The sequence below is a fragment of the Canis lupus genome, chromosome 15 (assembly GCF_003254725.2).
Source record: "Canis lupus dingo isolate Sandy chromosome 15, ASM325472v2, whole genome shotgun sequence".
NCBI classification, from domain to species: domain Eukaryota; kingdom Metazoa; phylum Chordata; class Mammalia; order Carnivora; family Canidae; genus Canis; species Canis lupus.
Genome location: NC_064257.1, coordinates 28,543,984 through 28,566,579, shown reverse-complemented (window position 1 = coordinate 28,566,579; position 22,596 = coordinate 28,543,984). Strand labels below are relative to the sequence as shown.

The window sequence follows — 22,596 nt, the reverse complement described above, 5'->3', positions numbered from 1 at the left end:
CATTGTCCATCATGGAGCCCCACATGGGACTCAATCTCACAACCTGAGATCATGACCTGAGCCATAATCAGGAGTTGGGCACTCAATACACTGAGCCACACAGGCAGCCCTCTTTTTTATCCTAATAAAAATTTACTTTTTACCTTATTTTATAGTAACGATTTTATTTTGATTTTCTTAAGAAGATTCCAAATTTTATTTACTTACATAAAACTTATAATTACCCTTAAAAGTTACCAAGTATGTGCATGTCTGGCACTTCTGGAAAGTAGAAAGATCACAAAAATGTATTACAAAAGGATGTTTGAAGGGCAATGAGCAACTAGGAAGAGCATAATAAGAGATTAACTCAGAGTGGTAATAGGGGCCAAATCACATAGGCCAGCCCAATAGAAACATACTGCAAGACACATATATAATTTTACAGTTTCCTGTAGCCGCATAAAAAAGGTAAATAAAAACCAAATTAACTAATTAATATATTTTAAGTCAATACATGCAAAACATTATCTTCTAAACATGTAATCAACATAAAACTATTAATGAGATAGTTTGATTTTTTTTTTTTTTTTTGGTCATAAGAATGGTCAAATCCAGAATATAGTTTGTGCTTAAAGCAAGGCATCATTTGGACCCTGCACATTCCAAGATCAATAGCTACATGTAGCTGTAGCTAGAGGCTTCAGAAATGGATAGCGCAGTATTAGAACATGTAACTTAAAAATTAAAAAAAAAGATTTTATGTATTTATTCATGAGAGACACACAGAGAGAGGCAGAGACATAGGCAGAGGGAGAAGCAGGCTCCCTGCAGGCAGCCGGATATGGAATTCGAGTCAGGATCCGGGATCACGACCTGAGCCAAAGGCAGACACTCAACCACTGAGATACCCAGGTGCCCCTAAGACATGTAACTTTAATGAAATGGGAAAGGAGTGGAAGGCAGCCAGCAGAGAAGTGACAAGATCTGATTTATGGTATAAAAGGATCACTCTGCATTTAAGAATAGATTGTAGAGATATAGCGTTTGAAGTAGAGAGAGAGGTTAGAAGGCTATTGCAATAATTCAGCAAGAAAAGAAGGTGCCTTAAATGAAGATGGTAGTAATGGATCTAATAAAATGTAATCAGATTATGTATATATTTTAAAAGTTAAGACATCAGATTTTGCTGAAGAGTAAAGTAAGAGAAAGAAGGTAAAAATTCATAAGAACCAGGCAAATATTAATGCCACATATTGAATAGGGAAGATTATAACACAAATTGGCTTGAAAGTTTTTTGATCTTAGGCTTGTTATTTTGGTGATACTTTTAAGCCAGTAAGCCAAACAATCTTAACTCTTTATGTGATATTATCAATGTATGTATTTTAGAAGTCACTTTGAGTTGTGTTGCTACTTAGAGCTGAAAGTTGAATGCATATATTATGAAAGGTGGTGGTACTTTTTTCATTTTATTTTTCTATATTTTTCATTTCCCTTACCCCAGTAAACAAAAAAATTAACATCATAAGTTTGTTTTTTTTTAACATACTTTGGATAATGACTGATACTGAAGTTATATAAATATGATGTCTATATGCTAGGTTTTACTTGAGCAGTGTCAATTAATGCCTCTTTTCCCATTATAGTCATTGATAGTGGCCCCTGTGATTCTCAGAACCTTTGGTTTGGATAGTAAATAACAGTGTGTTATCTGTTACCACAATATTGTCCTGTTACAAACCACCCACAAACTTAGTGGTTTAAAGCAACTATTACTTTTTAGGAATCTGAGCTAGTTGAGTGGATCTGCTGATTGAGCAAGCTTGGATGCTCTTGGCTGGGCTTGTTTATACTTTTGTGGTTAACTAGCAAGTTGGCAGGTACCTGTTGGTCTAGAATGACCTCAACTGACATGATGTGTATGTTTCACTTGGTCTTCCTCCAGCAGTCCATCCTTGGGCTTGTTCTCATGGTTGATTCAGAGTTTTGAGAGGGTAAATGGAAGCATGTAAGCTCAAAACTAGCAAATCATCTTCTTCACACTAGTACACTAGCATATTCTTTTGGTTAAACAAAACCACAAAGCCAGTCCAAAATCGATGGGGTGAGGACTAAAAAGTTATAGAACAAAGGCTATAATAAAAAGTTATTAGACGTGGTGAAGCCATTAATTTGATGTGTCAGTGTCATCAACCAGTCACTTTGTCTTTCCCATAAATCCCTTCATTTTTCTCTAGTCAACTACACATGCCTTTTCAAAGACACAGTTTTGAAATGATCATCTTTTAAAAGATTATCTATATATTCTGTAATGCTTTATTTTTTTATTTTATTTTTTAAAGATTGTGTTTATTTATTTATTTGACAGAGAGAGAGAAAGTGAGAGAACACAAGCAAGAGGAGTAGCAGAAGGAGAGGGAGAAACAGACTCCCCACTGATGTGATGTGGGGGCGGATCCCAGGACCTTGAGATCATGACCTGAGCTGAAGGTAGATGATTCACTGAATGAGTCACCAAGCACTCCTTTTGTGTTTTATTTTTATACATTCTATAATGCTTTATATTATGGGATCTCTACAATGAACTCACGGTTACCACTTGACAAACTCACTTTATGATATTTATTTCCTTTACATTTTTCTCAAAGATATATTTCCATGGAAACTTCCAAATTCTCCTAAAATTTTTTATGTTTGATATAGATAGGATTATAGTCATATTTTTGTCTGCATAATCTTGAAATGTGTTCTTCCTTCCTTTATAAATAAGCCTGCTGGGAAATAGCAGATACAACCATCTAACAAAACTTGCCAGGGAGATAATTTGTATTTTATTTACTTATTTATTTATTTTAATTTGTATTTTAAATTCAAATGATTATTATAACCCAATAAGCATTTCTTTGAAAACTACCATATGCTCTTGATTGCAAATAACAGTTATGAGTATTCAGAAAGGCCACATATTGATTTGCATCTTTTCAATAACAGGTATGGTGTTTTTCTTTTATTATCTGTGTTCTTATCGCTCTTCCTCAATATCATTCTTCTCCATTATTTTATATTGTATAATGTCTCTTGTTCAAAAATGTAAGGTAGTATTTAAGGATCTTGAAATATATTCAGTATTAAAACTGTCTATTAAATTAAGTGGCCCAGTATTATACATATGTATAATGTAATCTTCTAGAGCTGTAGTATCAATTTCTTGGAAAACTTGTCTACTAGGACAAACTTCTTTCCAAATTATCTTATTCCTTTAAAAATACATTTCTAATTTGTTGTTTATTATATAGATGCCACTGGGGCCTGTGAAACACTGTCTTTTATGTATATGGACAGATTATTCCAAAATAAAGACTTTTTATTATTATTAAGAAAATTGGATAATTTTCAGACTCACATAAATTATTGGCTGAAGCTCAATGGAAAAATTGTTAGTATTTCTACAGTTTATTTTGGGATTAAGGAAACTTCATGAACCCAAACTCTCCACTTTGAAAAGTACCTTGAATAAAGAGATATACTAATTTTTTAAAATTGACTAATTTTTCTTCATGAAATACAATGTAAACTTACCCAAAGTAAGTAGAAAGAACAAAATATGAGGCTTCCCTTTATTTCCTTTGAGCTTTGACATATACTATTACTCTAAGACAGTATAATTATTTTCCTTGATTTTAAATATTAATAATTCTTTTTAGATCTGTTGATTCTTTAATGTAAATGTTCCACTAAAGTATTATATAGTCATGAAAAACCCATAAAAAGCATTTATATAAATACACCCGAAAGTAAATATCCATTTTATATGTACCACTAATTCTTTAGTATAATAAATAGTGGAATGGAAAACATACTTTTTTTTTCCTAATGTGTAAGTGATATACCAAAGAAAACGTCTATATTGTTCATGGATTCTTCTATAAAGAAATCATCTGTTACAAAACTGCACAATACTTTATTAATGTAATTGATTCCATAAATAAGATATTTGTTCTGATAGTCAAGTGAGAGAAAACAGATTTAAACAGGGAAATATTTAAAATCAAAATACATGCTTTACAAATATATGAGCTTTTCTATAAAGAGTAGCATTACCCAACACTTTTGAATTAATAATTCTATAAAGATAATCATGATTGTTCTCCACAGTCTTAAAAAAACTATCCATGGTAATATTGAATCAGTTGTTTTCTATTCTATTCCAGATATTTTCTGGGAATGAACAACCTCTTAGATAATTTAAGATCATTAGAAATTCAAATTTCTGCATCGCTGTGTTGTCCAATAATGAGTTTTAACTATTATACTCTAAATTCGAACTCTGGTGTGTTGGTTCTCTGTGTTTCAGCCTGCAGTTTACATTTTCTCCCCTGGTCTTGGATTCTCTAACTGTCTAGGCATCCGTTGCAACAACATTTTTCTTGGCAACTTTTTGATTTCTTGATACTTAACTTTCCAGCAGAATAACCACCCTTGTAAATCCAGCCCCAGTTGCAGAAAAATTAGCAAATAAATTCTTGTTACTGTAAGCCCCCACGTTTTAAGATGGTTTGTTCCACAAAACTACATAACTGATGTATTCCATCCCAAATATTTGAAGTCAGTGGGCACAGTCAGTTTTAAAGCTCTTCAGATGATTCTAATGTGGAGTTGGTGTTGAGATTAATAGCCTTAGAAAATTGAGATCACAGAATATTTATCCATAGAAATTCTTAGCAAAAACATTTGAACACATTAACTTTGTAATACTAGAAAGTGCAGAGCTTAATAAATAATAAATGGCTTTGGGATTGTTTCTGAACATAAAAAGGCTTGTATTAAATATAGATTGTTGAATTTAAAAAAAATAAAGTTGTCACTGGTGTGTGAACAATTTTACAAAATGATTTAATGAGTTTAAAAACAAACTTGATCACACTAAGTTGCTTATTTGATCCTTTTAATTAAATTATTAGGTAATAATATTGTTAAAGTACTAGGTTTTGTTAAAGTATTAGGTATGAGAATCTTTTGTTAAATTTTTAGTGCATTTTGAAAAATAAGTTTGTCATTTCCTAATAAAACATTTTCCTAGAGTCTTAGTCTATCCCAGAGAGCAAGATATAAAGTTGAAGAAAAAAAAAAAAAAAAAGGAATTGAAAAGGTTCATCATTATCTTGAGGAATTACTACCAATTGGTACATCTCACAAGTTTATAGATGCATGTCACCTATATCCTACTGAATAAGTATGTGTGTGTGTATTTAAAGTATTTAAATCTATACCTCAGGTGAAACCTTAAGCAGTTGCCATAAATGCTGTCCCCTTTCTCTTAAGATTTATTTATTTTTGAGAGAGAGAGAGAAAGAGAGAGAGTGAGCACACTTGTGGTGGTGAGGAGGGGTAGAGGGAAAGGGAGAGAAATTTTTCAAGCAGACTGTGCCGAGTGAGGAGCCCACAGCAGGGAGGGGCTTGATGGCGGCTCAGCCTAGGATCCTGAGATCATGACCTGAGCTGAGACCAAGAGTCTGATACTTAGACTGCGCTACCCAGGTACCCCTGTCACCTCCCTTGTAGAATAAGTCACAAAATTAGTCTCACTTTATTAACTGAGATGTCCAATCTTAGATCATAATCAAAATTCCAAATTTGACTAAAAGTTGAGGCTTTTGCAGTTCCCTAGGAGTCTGACATTGATTCATTCTCCCATAAGTATTTTGCCGTAGATTTTTCAGAAGGCTCCTGATCAAAGGGAATCTCTCATCTGTTATTCACTATACAAGAATCAAGAGTTTCTATTCTGTTACTCTTTCTATCCTAGTGACATTATTATTACGTCTATCTGTTATTCCTTCTATCCTAATGACATTTTATTTTATTTTATTTTTTATATTAAGATTCAATGCCTCACCATGAAGCCCCCTTTGACAGGACTTGAGAAACATAATCTTCCCCTCACATCAGTGACTCACATTGGATCCATGAAAAACATTCATAATACGTGTCAGGAAAATATTTCCAGGTTTGTGCTTGCCCACCCCCCAAACAAATTTACCACTGCTCTTTTGTTCTGTCATAAAAGCTGCTATTTTACACACTAGACCTCCCACATGGGAGATATGTCAGTCTAGGGTACACATATACACTCATCAAGAATCCTGTTAAACATTTTGTCCCTAGGATTGAGAGGATCTTCCCTCTCAGGATCAACTTAGTTCTTCAATAACCTTGATGTTGCTAAGTGGTTAAGTGTCATAGAACTGGTTTTCAGTAATCTATGTATATGACACATATGGTCTAACACCTACTTTTGAGTGTGGTATTGCTTAATTTTAAAATCCTATTCACAAGAGTGGAGTGGTCCCCAGAGATGCGTGACTGTCTGTTCTGGGGAGCAGCTAACAGCACGATGGAGAGGGCCAGGGACTGCTTACACCTGAGATGGACTATGGAACAGCACATCCCAGAGGTGGAAGTCCAAGTCAAACGTAGGACAGCCTCACTGAACAACCAAGAGCGTCAGCTGTACCCAAGGTGATCTCAGCAGCAGCAAGTCCCTGTGGTGGAACTGAGACAGGCATTCTTGGCTGAGACACCAAGAGATGGTTAAAGCAGCATTGGAACATCCAGGCTCCATCTACTGTTTGAAGCTTCTGCCCCAAGCTTGCATTGTTTGTAGGAGAACCTGCATCATACCTTTATCTGTAGCCTTCTCTTAGGTCTTAAGGATCCTGAAACCTAACTGCGGATATTGGATTTGGTGGAACAGCAACCATGACTGTGGGAAACAGCAGCCAGACGCTGCAGCACATTGACTATAGAATGAGATGTATCTTGCAAGATGGCCAAATCTTCATTGGCACCTTTAAGGCTTTTGACAAGCGTATGAACTTGATTCTCTGTGATTGTGATGAATTCAGGAAGATCAAGCCAAGGAATGTGAAGCAGCCAGAGCGTGAAGAAAAGCGTGTTTTGGGTCTCGTGTTACTACGTGGAGAGAACTTGGCTTCCATGACTGTGGAAGGACCACCCCCCAAAGATACTGGCATTGCTCGAGTACCATTTGCTGGAGCTGCAGGACGTCCTGGGGTTGGCAGGGCAGCTGGCAGAGAAGTTCCAGCTGGTGTTCCAATTCCCCAGGCTCCTGTTGGATTAGCAGGCCCTGTCTGAGGGGTTGGGGGCCATCCCAACAGGTAATGACTCCACAGGGAAGAGGAACTGTAGCAGCTGCTGCAGTTGCTGCTACTGCCAGCATTCCTGGGGCCCCAACTCAATACCCACCAGGACAGGGGACCCCACCTGGGGCGAGCAACACCACCTCCAGGAATTATGGCTCCTCCACGTGGTATAATGGGCCCACCAATTGGGCTTCCCCCTGCTCGAGGGATGCCTAAAGGCATGCACCCTCCAGGAATGAGACCCCCTTCACCAGGAATTAGAGGCCCACCTCCCTCAGGAATACATCCACCAAGACCCTAGGATACTGTTGATCCTTCTTAAGTCAATTTTTTCCCTGCTTTGTGTCTTGTGAAACTGTGTGATTGTTTGTGAGCTTTTGTTCCCTCATTGCTGAATCAATATTAGCTAATAAATGCACAAAGCAATTAAACTGCAATAAAATAAAATAAAATAAAATAAAATAAAATAAATAAAATAAAATAAAAAATAAAATAAAATAAAATAAAATCCTATTCACTAGTGACTTTTTAAATTTTTCCCACAGCGCCCAGGTCTCTTATCACTGTGGTTCAGTACTGAGTTCTGAGGGGTTTTTTTCTTTGCTTTTAATCACTCCCTAGGTAATCTCATGCAGTCTCCCAGCTGCATGCTGAGAACTCTCAACATCTTATATCCAGTCTGAATAACCAGTCTGAATAGCCAGTCTGAATTCGACTCACATATCCAGATGTGTAGACATAATTTTTGCTTAGATGTCTAATAGACATCTCAAATATAAATAACCCCAAATGCCTGATTTTGCCCATTCCTTTATGCAACTCCTACAGTCTTTACTTTCTTAATAAAGGGCAATTCAATTCTTCTGAATTCTTGGCCTAATATGTGGAAGTCATCCTTAACTTCTTTCTCAGGTTTCATTACCAACAGTTGTAACATCCTATTAGGTCTTCCTTACATACTGTTCTGGATTTGGGCCACTTTTTCTTACCTCCGCAGCTCCCCAATTGTCCAAAGTACCACCATCTTCTAGCAAGTTCTCCTAATACCTTTCCCCGCCAGTTGTTCCCCATCCCCTTTTCCTCTTTTATTTTTCTCTGTAACATATTATCCATTTGTCTCTTGCCACTAGGATGTAAGCCTCATGACAGCAGGGACTTTATTTTGTTCACATATTTCACCTAGCTAATGATGTATGGCACATACTTGGTCCTCAGTAACTACTTGTTGAATGAATAATTGAATCAATTTTAATTATCAATAAATATTACTTTCTTGGTCATTTTGATTAGCCTTTATATGGAATAGTCTTATTCTTGTAAGACTCTAATAAGCCAGTTCAACTCTGAATAAAACAAATGTATCCATTATCTTGCATCTATTCAAAGCAAGGCAAACCCTAGAATATTCTATTATTTAAATGTCAAGAGTATTTCATAGTTTATACTACATAGCATCTAGTAAATGGAATGCTTGAGGATGCTAAAGTGAGGCATGTTCCTTTGCATTTATAATTGGTTTTAATCTGTAGTATTTTCCATAAGCATTAATTTTTTTTGTTTTATTTTTTGTTCTGAGTCTTTTGTGGGTTTTTTTTTTGGTGTATTTTTTTACTTTTTTTTTTTTTTAAGTTATGTCACTAAGGTATGTAGTATTACCATTGTAAGATGTCCTCCTGACTGTTAGATCTTACTGATCAGTCAGTTACCGTGTTTTTCTTATGGAGTTAATAAAGGTCTTAGAAAAACCTTGTGTTTCATGTTTGAGTAGTTCTTTCCTCACAAGCTGGTGGAGAGCGGGGGTCAGAGGATGAAGCAACGAGACTAGGAGAATGATGTGATCCCTTGGGTGGTAGTCCCAATTTCAGATAAATATTTAGAGAAATTCAGAGTAGATTGTGGGTTTATTTCTGAAAAAGAGGCACTAAAAATACAAATGCTTACACTAAACAAAGCAGTGAAACAGCTGTGTATACTGGCTTATTTAGCGGTGCTTACCATAGCACTCTGTGTATCTGCCTACAACACCATTTATCACTGGGTCTGACCCAGCTGCCATGTCTGTGAGGCTCTCCATTATAGACAGGCTCTCGTTCCTTTTTTTTTTTTTTTCTCATTCCTTTTTGTATCAGCATTGAAAAGAAGGATTCCTGATCCACAGTCACCACTACATTAAACTTTTCTGACATCTATTAAATTTACTGACACATTCTTATAATGATTTATACTTTTTAAAATTTGCCATGATCTGAAAAATTATCTGAGGATTTTCTTTTGGAATTAACTTGTAAAATATTTTGCTGTTGTAAAAATGAATTATTTTATTTTTTGATTTTTTTTACGTTTAATTTTTTTTTAATAATAGGCATGGCTTACTTTTGTAATTCAAATGTGGGATTAGAATCTAAAAATCATTCTTATTACTTCATTGTCTTAATATTTGTTTTTAAAAGGCATTTCAAAGAAAATATTTACTGAGTACCTAGTGTGTGAAGGGTCCTAAGTTAGGTGCTTTAAGAAATATGGAAAAAAAAAACAGAACATGTATGTTATCCCTAGGAAACATGGTCTGGAACTCTTCTGAAAGATGTTTGTGTGATTGCGTGTGGAGGATGGTGACTGGGAGGTGCAGTGGGTGAGAAAAAAGAAACGCTGTTTTCAATGACTTTTTTCATGGTAGAAATAGTGACCCTGTAGTAAGCTTCCATGAAACTTCTTATATTATTTGGCGCGTTGATAAATCCTTTGCTATTTATGAAAATAAAATAGAAAAAAAACATTATGCCTTCTAATCAGAAGTATTTAAGCGTTGGATTTGTAGATACTGCTTGTAGGTGTATACCGATCTCTAGAACTGGAAACTTTGCTTAAGGACAATACTTAATAGGCATAATCTGCTTATCCCATCTGTTGTCCATGAGAGGGAAATCCATTACATATAATAATCAGGATTATCAGGTTAGATGTTGAGAATTTCCAAACGGCTTCCCATAATATCAAAGAATATAAAACAAATCAGGCTGAAAGACAATGTGCTTAATTAGAATTAATGTAGTGGGCAGTCAAGTCTGGGATGTTTTTAAAATGCTATTCTTAATGGGCTATCAAGGATAGTTTGAAATGCATGATAAAAATGAGAAAGATGCCTATGACCCACTGAGTATTGTAAGCAAGGTTGGAATTGAGTAAACAACGTAAATAATTGAAACATTGAACAAAGTCGATGATGTGGAGCCCAGTAATTTGAATTAATAGCAGAAGAAAATAATTTTGGAGGGTGTTGGCATAATTAAAAGATGCCACATAGTTGGATTAGCTAAATTTAGTCTAGATATTTGACTCTGAGGATTTAGAAAAGATGGCAAATCTTACAGATGTCAATAAAGAAGAGGCCAATTAAGTTTATGTTATGGACTGATTAAAAATCATTTAAGAATAAAAGAATTAATTCTTACATCATGCCTGACTTTAAGCTATCTGCTTATAAAAATGTGCATCATTTTAAACAGCACATCTGCGAAGGTTTTTTGAGAGAGAATTTCTGAATCTGTTCAGGAAGTTTATTTACTATGCTCGCTGATATTTCTACTTCTTCAGAAAAGTATCATATCATTGTACCCATACTAGATCAACGCGAATTATTTCATCGCATTTTTTAATCTGAAGGTTAAATGTAATTTTTCCTGACCTTTTCAAATATATTTTTCTTCCTTGTCAAATGTCTTAAGGCAACAGGAATCAAAACACAACAAACAGAACTTTGCTCAAAATTCCACTGAAATACATTGTTGTGTTAATAGAAATTGGGATTTCCATGAATGTGGAAGCTTCTATAGTTTTATTTTTGCTTTCCCCCCCTTTTGGTTTTTGTACTAGTTCTAAAGTTATGTGTGTGTGTGTGTGTGTGTGTGTGTGTGTGATATTTACCTGTATGTAAATGTATGTGTATATATGTGTGTAAAAATAATTTTGATATTTAAAAACATTTCTATTGATGAGTTTTTACTTCACTCGTTTTCTTTCAGCCATTTAACTTTTAGAATGAATTTTTTGTTTACATTTTTATTAAGCATAAAAATGGGTCAATGACATAATAATATATTATTTTCTATTTTAGTATAAATGTTAATATATTGTGGGATCACATTTGTCTTTTTAAGTTTAATATTAAGTTCCATACAGTATGAATTATATATACATATATTGTTCAATTCTATTATTACTTTAAAAATTAACAAAATGCCTTTCAATGTTTCTAAGCATGTCATATTATTGTCACTTAATTTTGTTTCTCATTAGTTATATTCAATAACATTCAATTATTAGCTATAATTCTTTAAAAAATAAAAGAAAAATATGTAAATGAATGAGATATAACACCTATAAAGTGTGAGTTTGAACACCTACTGCTTATGCCAATGGTAATTGCAGGTTGTGCAACCACTATATTATTGTCTGATTACAGCTGTAACAAATTACCATAAACTTATGTCTTAAAAAAAACACAAATTTGGCCTATAGCTCTGGGGGTCAGAAGTCCTAAATGAATGAAATGGTGCTAACATCAAAGTGTTATCAGAGCACATTCTTTCTACAGGCTCTAGAGAGAAAGGAATTTTGTCTCCTTTACCAGTTTTTAGAGATTGCCAGCTCCTTGGCTCTTGGACCTCTTTCAGCAGTTGTATCATCCCAGCCTCTGCTTCTATTGTCACATCTCCTTCTCTGACTTTGACCCTCCTGCCCTCTTCTTCTAAGATCTCTGTGATTACATTGGGCCTACCTGGATATGATATAATATAGCTTCTTCCACTATATCTTTCCATCTCAAGATACCTTAATTTAATCACATTTATAAAGCCCCTTTAATCGTGTGAAGTAATATATTCACAGGTTCTGGAGATTAGGACATGGATATCCTTGGGGACTTAATCTGTTTAACACAGCTGCTTAAAGCCTTAGTGATAGTGACCAATCAGTTTCAAGGCTCCAGTCTTGCAAAGCTATTTTCAGAGTCCGATTTATTGTATTAACTATATTTTGGATCCTAACCTCTGATGAATGGCTGAAAACCTAGAGAGCCTTGTGATATCAATTCTGTTTGTTCATGGCTTCTTACATTTTGAGGATTATTATGACTGAGGTGGCAGGAAAAGACAGATACTGTCACAAAGCCGTGAATCTGTACATAAATGTCACAATATAAATATGAAGGCATAGTTATGACTCTATTCAATGCCATAGCCCAAAGAGACTCCAGGGGAGACAAGAGAATCCTCAGTGTCCATGTGGTATTGACTTATTCAGCTTACCATTGATTCAGTATCTTTTTCTGCCTAATCTCTCTTAATATGAGTTTGGCTGTATATGTCCCCCTTTATTACTATTCTCATACAGAAATCCAAACATTTCTAGCAAATTTCCATAAGTAAACTACCTTTACTGGCAAAACTAGAAGAGACAGTTATGACTCCTTGCTGGCCCTGAGAATTATGTTTACCCACCATTACTTTACTTACAAAGTATGTCCAGGCTGCCTTACAGCTGCTGCTACACAAGACTTCTCCATAGAGAGAGAAGCCCACCATTGGAAGTGAAGATAAATGGCAAAAGTTTTTGACAGTTGATATCCAAAGTATATTCTGAATGACAAGTACAAAACCCACTTTTTTTCCATTATTTTTGCTTTTTCAAAAAGTCTATGATTGCAGAGGAAGCCCTGCAAAGCTGCAAAAAGATAGGAATTCAAATCTGATAAGGATATAAAGCTCATAAGCCTTCTTCTAGAATAATTGAAAGTGATTATCTTAATTAACAATTTCATCGAGTGTGTCCACAGGAATACACAAGCTGAGGATAGCTAAAGTCTCTGTAATATTGGGAAGAAGAGTTGTCATTAAAAAGTAGACTACAAAATACTTTTGCAAATTTTACAAAGATGTATGATTACATCAGATATTGATGGAGCCTCTCTTGGAGGGAGTCTACAGAAAGTGAGGGGTTCTGAAGCTTAAACATCGAAAGTTTGGCCATCAGTTTATCCCTGGATGTCCATCTCCCATTTACATGGAGTTACCCCTTGCTTGCTCAGTATATAGTGGAAATTAATAAATCTTTATTCTATAGGACACACTTGTTTGGACACACTTATATCCAATGCAAGGCAAACAGAAAGAAGAGAAAAGTAATGTTTCTGAACAATAAGCCGTATATGCCACAACATGTGTCTTTCCTGGAAGAAATGTTAGAATTTATGAGTCCTCTATTTTTTAGCAATGTTACTTGTATCTTAGCCCAGAAAGCAGAATCCTCCCTCTATGAAATTGGAAATAATCTGGGGCAGCCCGGGTGGCTCAGTGGTTTAGCGCCGCCTTCGGCCCAGGCCCTGATCCTGGAGACCTGGGATCGAGTCCAACGCTGGGCTCCCTGTGTGGAGCCTGCTTCTCCCTCTGCCTGTGTCTCTCCCTTTCTCTCTCTCCCTATGACTCTCATGAATAAATAAATAAAATATTTAAAAAAGAAAAAATAAATTGGAAATAATCTGGAATAAGGGATAGTAGCAGAATACTTCGATGCTTGAAAGAGAATATTAAAGTTACTATAAAAATTAGACTATTCCAGGTATAAAAATAAAGTAAGTTGTCTTGCTAAGATGAGAGAGAGGGGAGAGATAGAAATCTTTTGGACATTTCAGTATGGAAAGTTCAATAATCATCAATGTAGTCAGATCTTTTTTTTTCTTCAAGAAATTTATCCATGTCATTTAAATGTCAAAATTAATTGACGTAAAATTATAGAGAAGACAATAGAAACAGAGGTAACTAGAATTTATGTCCAGAAGTGGGTGCGCCTCTCCTGCCAGGCGAGTAATATGGGAAGCTGAAACCCTCTAGTCAGTTGGGCTGATTTCAGATTACTTCAGAGTGGGCTGGCTGCTGTTACTTACCTCAGGCTTAGTGTGGGGCCTGGGGTGCTGGTGGATTTTCTAGAATCATCTCTTCACTCTCAGACATAAGGCGTTGGTTGCACCCCATTTTCATGCTCCTTCCCAGTCAGTGAAATGACCAGGTTTGATTCTCTGGGGAATCAGGTAACTGATGGGTTTGTCTAGTAGAAAAACCATATACAGAATCAAATCTGCAGTTGCCATCTTTATCTGATGAAGTTTGTGAAAATCTCGTTCTCCATGATCCATCTGGCTTTCACAGAAGACAACGAGGCTAGTAAAATGAGCAGTGACTGGAATTGTAGCCCTGCCACCATCCAGGACTTCATGAAATTACTTATCTCTCCAATCTTCTCCATGAGTGTGGTATATCCTAGTTCCATAGATAGCTAGTTGGTCCTATCTTCCCCAATCTTCACTCCTACATTCACAGAATCAAAGTGGGAATTCCACCAGATATTAATAAATATATATATTTATCTCAATTCTATATTCTGGAATTAGGGATATAAGTACAGGATGAATCTGTGGTCCCAGTGAAGAAACTGTTAAATGTGTACCAAAGCATTTTCTATCCCCAGATCTCTAAAGCTCCTACACACTAACTAATGGGTGGCCAACAGGTATTTCTGGTCCTTGGGAAGTAGCACATCTTCAGAGGCCTTATATTAAAGTCCTTAGAAATCATAGTATTTTCCTTTTTCTAGAGTATGGTCACACTGATAAATGTCTGCAGCCTTGGAGACCTTAGGGGAAAGTTGAGACTGAGGGGAGAAGATGCAGGGCACACATCTGAGACTCTTGCAGGGTTGTTCTCCAGTGGGCTCTAGAGTTTGCAATCTCTCCCTTAGCCTAGGGACTTAGAGTCCGACATTTAAGCCTAAGTCTTGTAGCTAGAGAGAGAAGACCATGATTCTTTATGCAGCAACTACTAAATGCAGATTTTATTTTTCCTCAGTAGACTGCCCAACAATTTAATTTCTAGGCACACCTGATCAACTATCCATTACCGCATATTCCTGAGAGCCACATTCTCTAATTACCATCTTGTCTCTGTGGATTACTGTGTGAATTACATGTACTCTGTCTCTGCTGGTTAAGGCATCTACTCACTTTTCACCATCTCCTACCATCATCCCCTGCACTGAGAGACAGACCATGTGGAGATCTTCAAGTTTTGCTGGTGTCTCCCATGCCAATGTATTTTGAATGTTTTGATGAAGGGAGTGAACTCCTGTCTTTCCCAGCAAACATAGTTAGGGATGACTGAGAAGATTGCGTATCACAGATCCATTTTAACCATTGCTGCTTCCTTATGCCTCCTGACTTCTCCCTGCTTTTCTCAACATCTACCAACAAAGTCCTAGCATTTGACTTCATTGATCTGATAGAGGATCCAGAATATCAACACCACTTGTAGGTGATCTAGATAATCCTTTAAAGCTCAAATCCTTAGTAAGTGCATTCATGTCAGTGAATTCAGTCTAATTAAGACCTTCATGCTATCCCTTTGCTCTACCACTCTTACAGCTTAGCCCACTCGTGCTGCTCAGGCTTTTGCCAACACAGATTGGCAAGGTCCTGTAAACTTTCATTGTATAATCTCTCTTCTCCAAGAAAGTCCTGGGTACTTTCTATTTTGGCTATTTTAAAATCTATATTAGATCTACCTCTAGTTTGATCTCCCACCAATACATATAAAACAAGTCAAGAAATTATTTTACTATATACATCACTTCTCCCTGAACAAAGGAAGAATGAATCTGTAGGGACAAACAACAAGCTAACAATGATAATGAGCTAACAAAACATGCAAGAAAAATCACTGGGGGTGATATACATACATTATTCTAATTACAGTGATGGTTTTAGTGTATGTACATGTCAAGACTCATAAAATTACACATTTTAAATCTATGGAGTTTTGTTATATAATTATACTTCAAGAAGTTTAACACATTTAAGAATCTGAGCACTCTGTACCTATCAATATGAAATACTAAGTACATAATTTAAAAATAAAAATAAATGAACAAATCTTCACCAACACCTACTATTTTCCTTGCATTCCCCTTTTCTAGAGAATTTCTAGAGAAATTTCCCCTTGTCCAGAGCATATTTTAGAGAATCCATCATTATGCTTTATTGCTCTGTGGGCTGAGGGTGGTATTTTTTTATATTGTACCAGCAGCAAAAGCAGAATTTTTCCTACTCTCACTCCCCAAAATGTATATCCCAAGATAATTGCTCCTCATCGAGAAATAAACAAATGTGTGATTTCCTTAGGCACTAAGATAGCAAGTGTTCACTGACACTGAAGCTAAATATTAGCCTTCCTGCCCTAGTAAATGCCTACACCGTACAGTTTCATGCAGATCTCAGAGGCACAGTTACTGACTGGGAGACCTTTTAATTTCTGGATTTCTGAGATGATTAATGACTCTGTCTCTTTACTATCCTACTCAAGAATTGGTTGTAAATGAAGATCAAATAGGGATTAAGGCCAAGTTAACACCTTAATGTAAAATGTTTTGAAACAACCAATTTAATATATATTTTTTAATTATAAGGTGAAGAAACTCTTCTATCACCTACTTTTTTTTTTTTTCAAACTGGTACCCTGTATATTTTCATAAGTGCTCCTATGATAAAACACCTAGAAATTTTGGATAAAATAAAACAAGCATAATTTTGAATGTATAGTTGTGCTTGTGAGATCAATTATTAAAGGCAAAAGAAAATAAAGAAACAATAAAACAAGGTTCCTTTTTAATTGGATGGATTTATATGTTTAAAAGGCTCAGATAAGTTTAAAATTAATAGCACCTTGGAACAAAGTTTTAGTTTTAGGAACAGAAAAACTTTTTTACTAAGCGTATAATTTAAGAAAAATATTTCTGGCTTCCTTCAGGCCTTAATATATTCTCTTTTGTCTTCCTATCTTATAATCCTGAAGGGTTTTTTTTTTTAATGTAGTAGTGTTTATAAGTACTGTGATTATTTTGTGGAAGTAGGAACCTTATTCTTTTTACAAGGCAATGAGGGGTAGAGGGAAGTATTTATATAGAAAAGAAGAAAGAAGAAAGAGAGAAAGAAAGAAAGAAAGAAAGAAAGAAAGAAAGAAAGAAAGAAGAAAGAAAGGAAGAAAGAAAGGAAAGGAAAGAGAGAAAGATAAGAAGGAAGAGAAGAGAAGCATGCTTCCTACTCAGCTTTCCATTTAAATGGCACAGAAGCAAACAGTAGAGATAAAAATATCCAGTGTGTATTAGGTGTGGACATTGAGTTGGGAAATGGGTATATAATTAACTAACTCTTAGTACCAGTGTTGCCTTACCTGAAAAAAGGGAATAAAAATATTTGCATCGCCTAGCTCATGAAATTGTTTTTTATTTTTTTTGAATCAAGACAGAAGATGTCTGTACTGTGACAATGCTGACAGTCTATACACTGTCATGATTGTAACTCTGCCAGCTTTTTCCTAATTCTGACATACTATCCTGAAAGTTTTGTGGGCTTTTTTGCCCATGATTCACAGGGCTACAATGTGCAAGTCAAAAAAATACACTATTTTAGAAGAATATACATATATTTTTAAATACGATGTTAGGCTCATATTTCCCATCTCAAAAACACATTTTCATTTCGAAATGCTTTTTATCCAACAGAATGTTGTAGCTTTTCTTAGTGATCTTCCAAATTTGGTGCGCAAAGAATTCATCTGAGAAACCAATTTTAAATGTCTATCCTTCAAGTGATTCTGATTCTTGGTGAGATTTAAAAACATACCAATTGTGACGATTACACCATGTGATTCTGATAAATGTGGGCTGGTGGGCCATGCTTTGAGTAATACTCTGAGTTCTCCAACTATGAGTTGGAGAAAAAGTCTTATTAATATTTTCTCTTCTGATAAAAATATTTAGGTATGTCTTAGAGCTGGGTGTTTCACCTCCTTCCAGTGAATATATTCTTATGTGTCTCCAAAAAGTGTATGTAGAAGAGAGTAAAGTTTTGTCCATTTGATGAACTTGATACAGAAATAATAATCAAGAGAGGGAGAGAAAAAAGAAAAAGAAAAAAAGAAAAATGGCATTAATTACATAATGACCTTTGGCATACAGGGGCTATGCAGGCTATTACCATCAAAAGATAACTTTCTGAATATTTAGTTCCATATTGACTCATTTTACAATATATTTCTAAAAGACGATATACCTTAGTAATAAGATGTTCACATTGATTAAAAAGACACAAAACTCTAATTATGTGAGTCTATTTTATAAAACTTAGCACCTAGGATCCGGCATATCTGGATTATAACCCTGTCTTGCAAATCAATGAGGGTGAAATATAAAATTGTGTAAAGGATAAATAGAACTATCCCAAAGGTCATTAGTGGCAGCTCTCGAATCTATTAGAAAAATCAATGTGTCACCAGTAAAATAAGCAAAGAAGGTCTTTGTTATTTTGTTGGCTATAATTTGTACAATCTTTTAGTTAGCAACAATTAGAAATTTTTTACTTGGAAAATATCATACTAATTCTCATTTTCAGAAGTTGTGTAGGAGTGGTTTGCAATCAAATAAAAACATATACACCACCTAATATGGTTAGACACTGTACACCTTGTAAAGGCAGTTACATGAGTAAAAGGCTGCTGAGATAGGATAAGGTCTTCCAAGCTGAAAGATGGATAAGTGAGGAAGAAGCCAGAATGGGATCAAATCAGACTGGTTTAGTGACTGGGACAAAGAATGTACGAGTAGTGGGGAGACAGAGGCTAGTGGACACAAGAGAAATTTAAATACGTGTGAGCTCACTTAGCCTTCTCTTCCAAATTAATGTTGTTTATTATTACATTTTATTGGGATTAAGGCATTAGCCTTAAAACAGCTAGTCAACTCAGCTAGATTATCAAATAAATGATTAGATATGTTTATGATATAATTAACTACTTATCCCATTACCTTTCACAGTGAAATCAAGCTTACAACTGAACAACTAATTAAATAAGACTAGTATTTTCAGGGGAGACATACCACATTTTTCTTTTTCCTTGGAATTAACGAAACTTCCTTTCAACAATGTGCATTTCATCACCAAAGTTTCAAATACCCACTGGGCAACAATATATTAGCATATGAGTATTTATGATGATGCTGAAGTATAGTCAGTGATTGTGTTTCCTGTGATAAAAGTAATCATAAGAATACCATTTTTTAAAATGTATTATAAGTTTTCTGCCTATTACTAGAATCCGTAGGGGAAATATTCCATTAAAGCAAATCAAATTAATAAACGTTCATCTAGCCACACGCATTTATCATTTCAAAATTATAATATCATTCACCTTCTATAGTAGAAAAGTAGTTATTGTTATAGATCATCATTATAAGATCAATGTCTCTAGCTTCAAAAATATATGTCTCTTTTGGCTTCAAATTAATCTGCTTGCAGGAGTCTGGTATTAATTCAGTATATTAGTATGAAAATATGTCCATGAATATTCATTAATGAGCATCGACTTCTCAATTTAGACAGTTAGCTTTTTAGTATAGTTTCTTTTATTTTGCTTGGCCACTATCCGTTATTACTTTGCATTTACACAGCAGCTTTCCTCTCAGGAGCCTAAAAGTACTGTAGTTTAATTGTCCAAAAGAAATGGTGTCAGGGTAGAGGGAAGGGAGGTAGAAAAATGTGTTTCCTGATTGTCTTAGGGAATTGGGAGATACTTAATTTTAATTCTGGCTTTAAGCCCAGACAGTGAGGCTGTGTCTACACAAGTGAGGTTGTGTTTGAGACTTCTAAATTTTGCTTTCAGGAGTGCATGTACATGGAGTCCCATTTCAAGAATTCACAACATTATTGTCTAAGCCAGTAGATCTCAACCTGGGGCAACATTCGCCTCTCTCCATTCTCCCCCACCCTGGGGAAGTTTGGCAATTTCCAGAGTTGTTAAGGGGTTGAAAGGAGTGTGCTACTGGAATCTTGTGGGTAGAGACCAAGGATGCTCCTAAAACCCTACAATGCATAGGAGAACCCTTACAAAAAAAGAATTATCCAGCTCCAAATTACAATAGTGCCAGGATTAGAAACTCTGATAACACTTAACTGCACATGGACTCAATTTCTCTGGAATTTATTCAAAAAGTCTAACACCAAATAATAGAAGTAGGTGCCAAGTATAATTCTGATTCTATTGAAATCTCATTTGTACTAAGGGGGATTTTCAGACATGGTGTAACTTGTATCTCTTATTCATCCCAGAAATAAAATAAAATTAGGCCCTAGATTCCTGCCATGTATCTTAAGTAATAAAGGAACTCTTTTCTAATTCCCATTCTGTCTGGAGTATCTGAAACCCTCCCTCCTTTTTCCTGGAGTCGGGTAAGTTTCTATATGATGTGCCCAAAATTAACCCATGCAAATGTTAGAAGGGTCTCTTCCTTCCAGTGAACAAAATTAATTGCAATTATTGTCACTTTTTTCTCCCAGAGAAATCCAGCAGCTTCCTTAGTTGGTCCAAGAAGAGAAATGGACTTAGAACTGGTTTCTTAAGGAAAGAATATTGGCCCAGACACATACACAAAGTAATCATGCAACTATAGAACTTTCTGTTCCTGTTAGCAGAACTTACTAATTAGCCAGTTAACATGGCTGAGAGTACCTTAAATCTTTTAGTAGTATAAGTATAGTACTTAAATATAGCACTAAATATAGTGCAATACAATGCAATAATTTCAGAAATCACAGTTTACATTTTACTCTTGCCCTTATCTTGCTGAAGTATTTTACAATTTCCTCCAAGTTTCCCTCACTCGTAGGATTGATTATCACCAAAATGGGAAATTTTGGAGAGTGTAGAGGGGCACGTTAATAAGTACCGTGTCAGTCAGGTACTATTAAATCAGGTAAATCAGAACTGTCTCCAACAAACTGTGGCGTTTGGTTATACCAACTCTGAAGTCATTTAGCCACTGGCAACTGTGATTTTCTTCCTTTTTTCTCTGAGGTCACTCTTGCTGGTATCAGAATTTCCTAAATGATACTGTTCCCTGTGCTGAGAACAATTTGTCTTTTGGGAATATACACTCACCTTTTCCAAATGCGATCATGGTGTTCTCTGTTTCCTCTAGGCAACTGCTGATTCCTACTGTCTATACTGGCACTGCCACTGCCATTACAGTACTCTGAAGTCCTCATGAAGCCAAGTCTTCAGTCAAGTGTCAAAAATGCCCTTTTTCCTATTATTTGTAACATAGAGTTTCTAAGTACAAAAGAGGTGCTGCTTTTGTCCTAGCACCTTCAGATTTTTCATGCAATGTAACATATACATCAAACCTAAGTTCGTGTATGGCTAGGCTGATAGATAATTCTGATTGAATTATCATATGCTTTCCCTTGCAAAAATAAGACCTTTTTTATCCTTTTAAACTGATTAAGCTTCATCAGCTCATGATTACTACTTCTCTTCGAATGTGTTCTCCAACCCCAAGAGACTCCTTGGTTCCTTATGTAAATAGGATTCCTATAGACTCATCCAACCAATCTGTGCCAATATCCAGACAGGTTGCTATCCCAGAGGTTCATACAATTTAGAGTTAATCTATGATTTATCGACATATTAGAACAAAAACAAGTATATTATTTTAGAAGTAAAAATGAAAATAAAGAGAGCAGCTGGTAAACAATTTCTAATCATCCATAAGTAAAATACCTAGTTTCAAATGTGGCTGACTTATTTTTCTACATACTTCAATCTCATTCATATGAATGACTCTCCAATCATCTTTTCTTATATGTCAATTTCTTAAAAGCATAAGAGTTAAAACTATATCTGCTCATTTGGTCATTTTGAACATCCATATGTTGTGGACTGAGTTATGTCCCCTCCCCCTAAATTTATATGTTGAAGCCCTCACCCCAGTGTGACTACATTTGGAGGTAGGGCCTTTAAGGAGAAAGGCTATAGCCTCTTTTCCCATATTACCTAGCACAATATCATCAATAGGTGACTATCAGTTCTTTTTTTAAGAGAAGGATGTTTTCTTGAGGGTAAATGACTCTTTGCTACACCATTTCTATCATCCTCTGCCATGGTTTTTAAATACTAAGTTAACCTAATAACTGAAGTATAGCATGCACTTTCCATAAGTACAGCATTATTTATCTGACACATTTATCTAAATTGGCTTATTCAATCAACCTTATGTACACTTTACAATGTTTAAGGATTTTAAAATGGTTTTAGATAATTAACATTTTGGTAATGCTATTGGCTTCTGATAGAAATGTCTCCAATGACTTAATGATATCTGGCTGACTGCTTAAATTTCTAATTACATATTCTTTGGGGTATATAGGTAGATCAGTGCTTAAAATCTAATTTATTCATCTAATTATTTCTTTTTTAAAAGGAATACTCTATTGGGAAGCTATGTAGCATATGCATTAGATCTCCATTATCTTTCTCCAGGTAGGGCATTTCTTGCTAATGAGTGAATTAAGCTT

The 22,596-nt window shown here is 35.2% G+C and overlaps 2 pseudogenes; both read left to right on the top strand.

Annotated features, from left to right (window-relative positions):
- Positions 1-6,337: 6,337 nt before the first annotated feature.
- LOC112654452 (SNRPN upstream reading frame protein-like) lies at positions 6,338-6,577 on the top strand (annotated as a pseudogene).
- A 164-nt stretch (positions 6,578-6,741) lies between these two features.
- LOC112654451 (small nuclear ribonucleoprotein-associated protein N-like) lies at positions 6,742-7,446 on the top strand (annotated as a pseudogene).
- Positions 7,447-22,596: the final 15,150 nt, after the last annotated feature.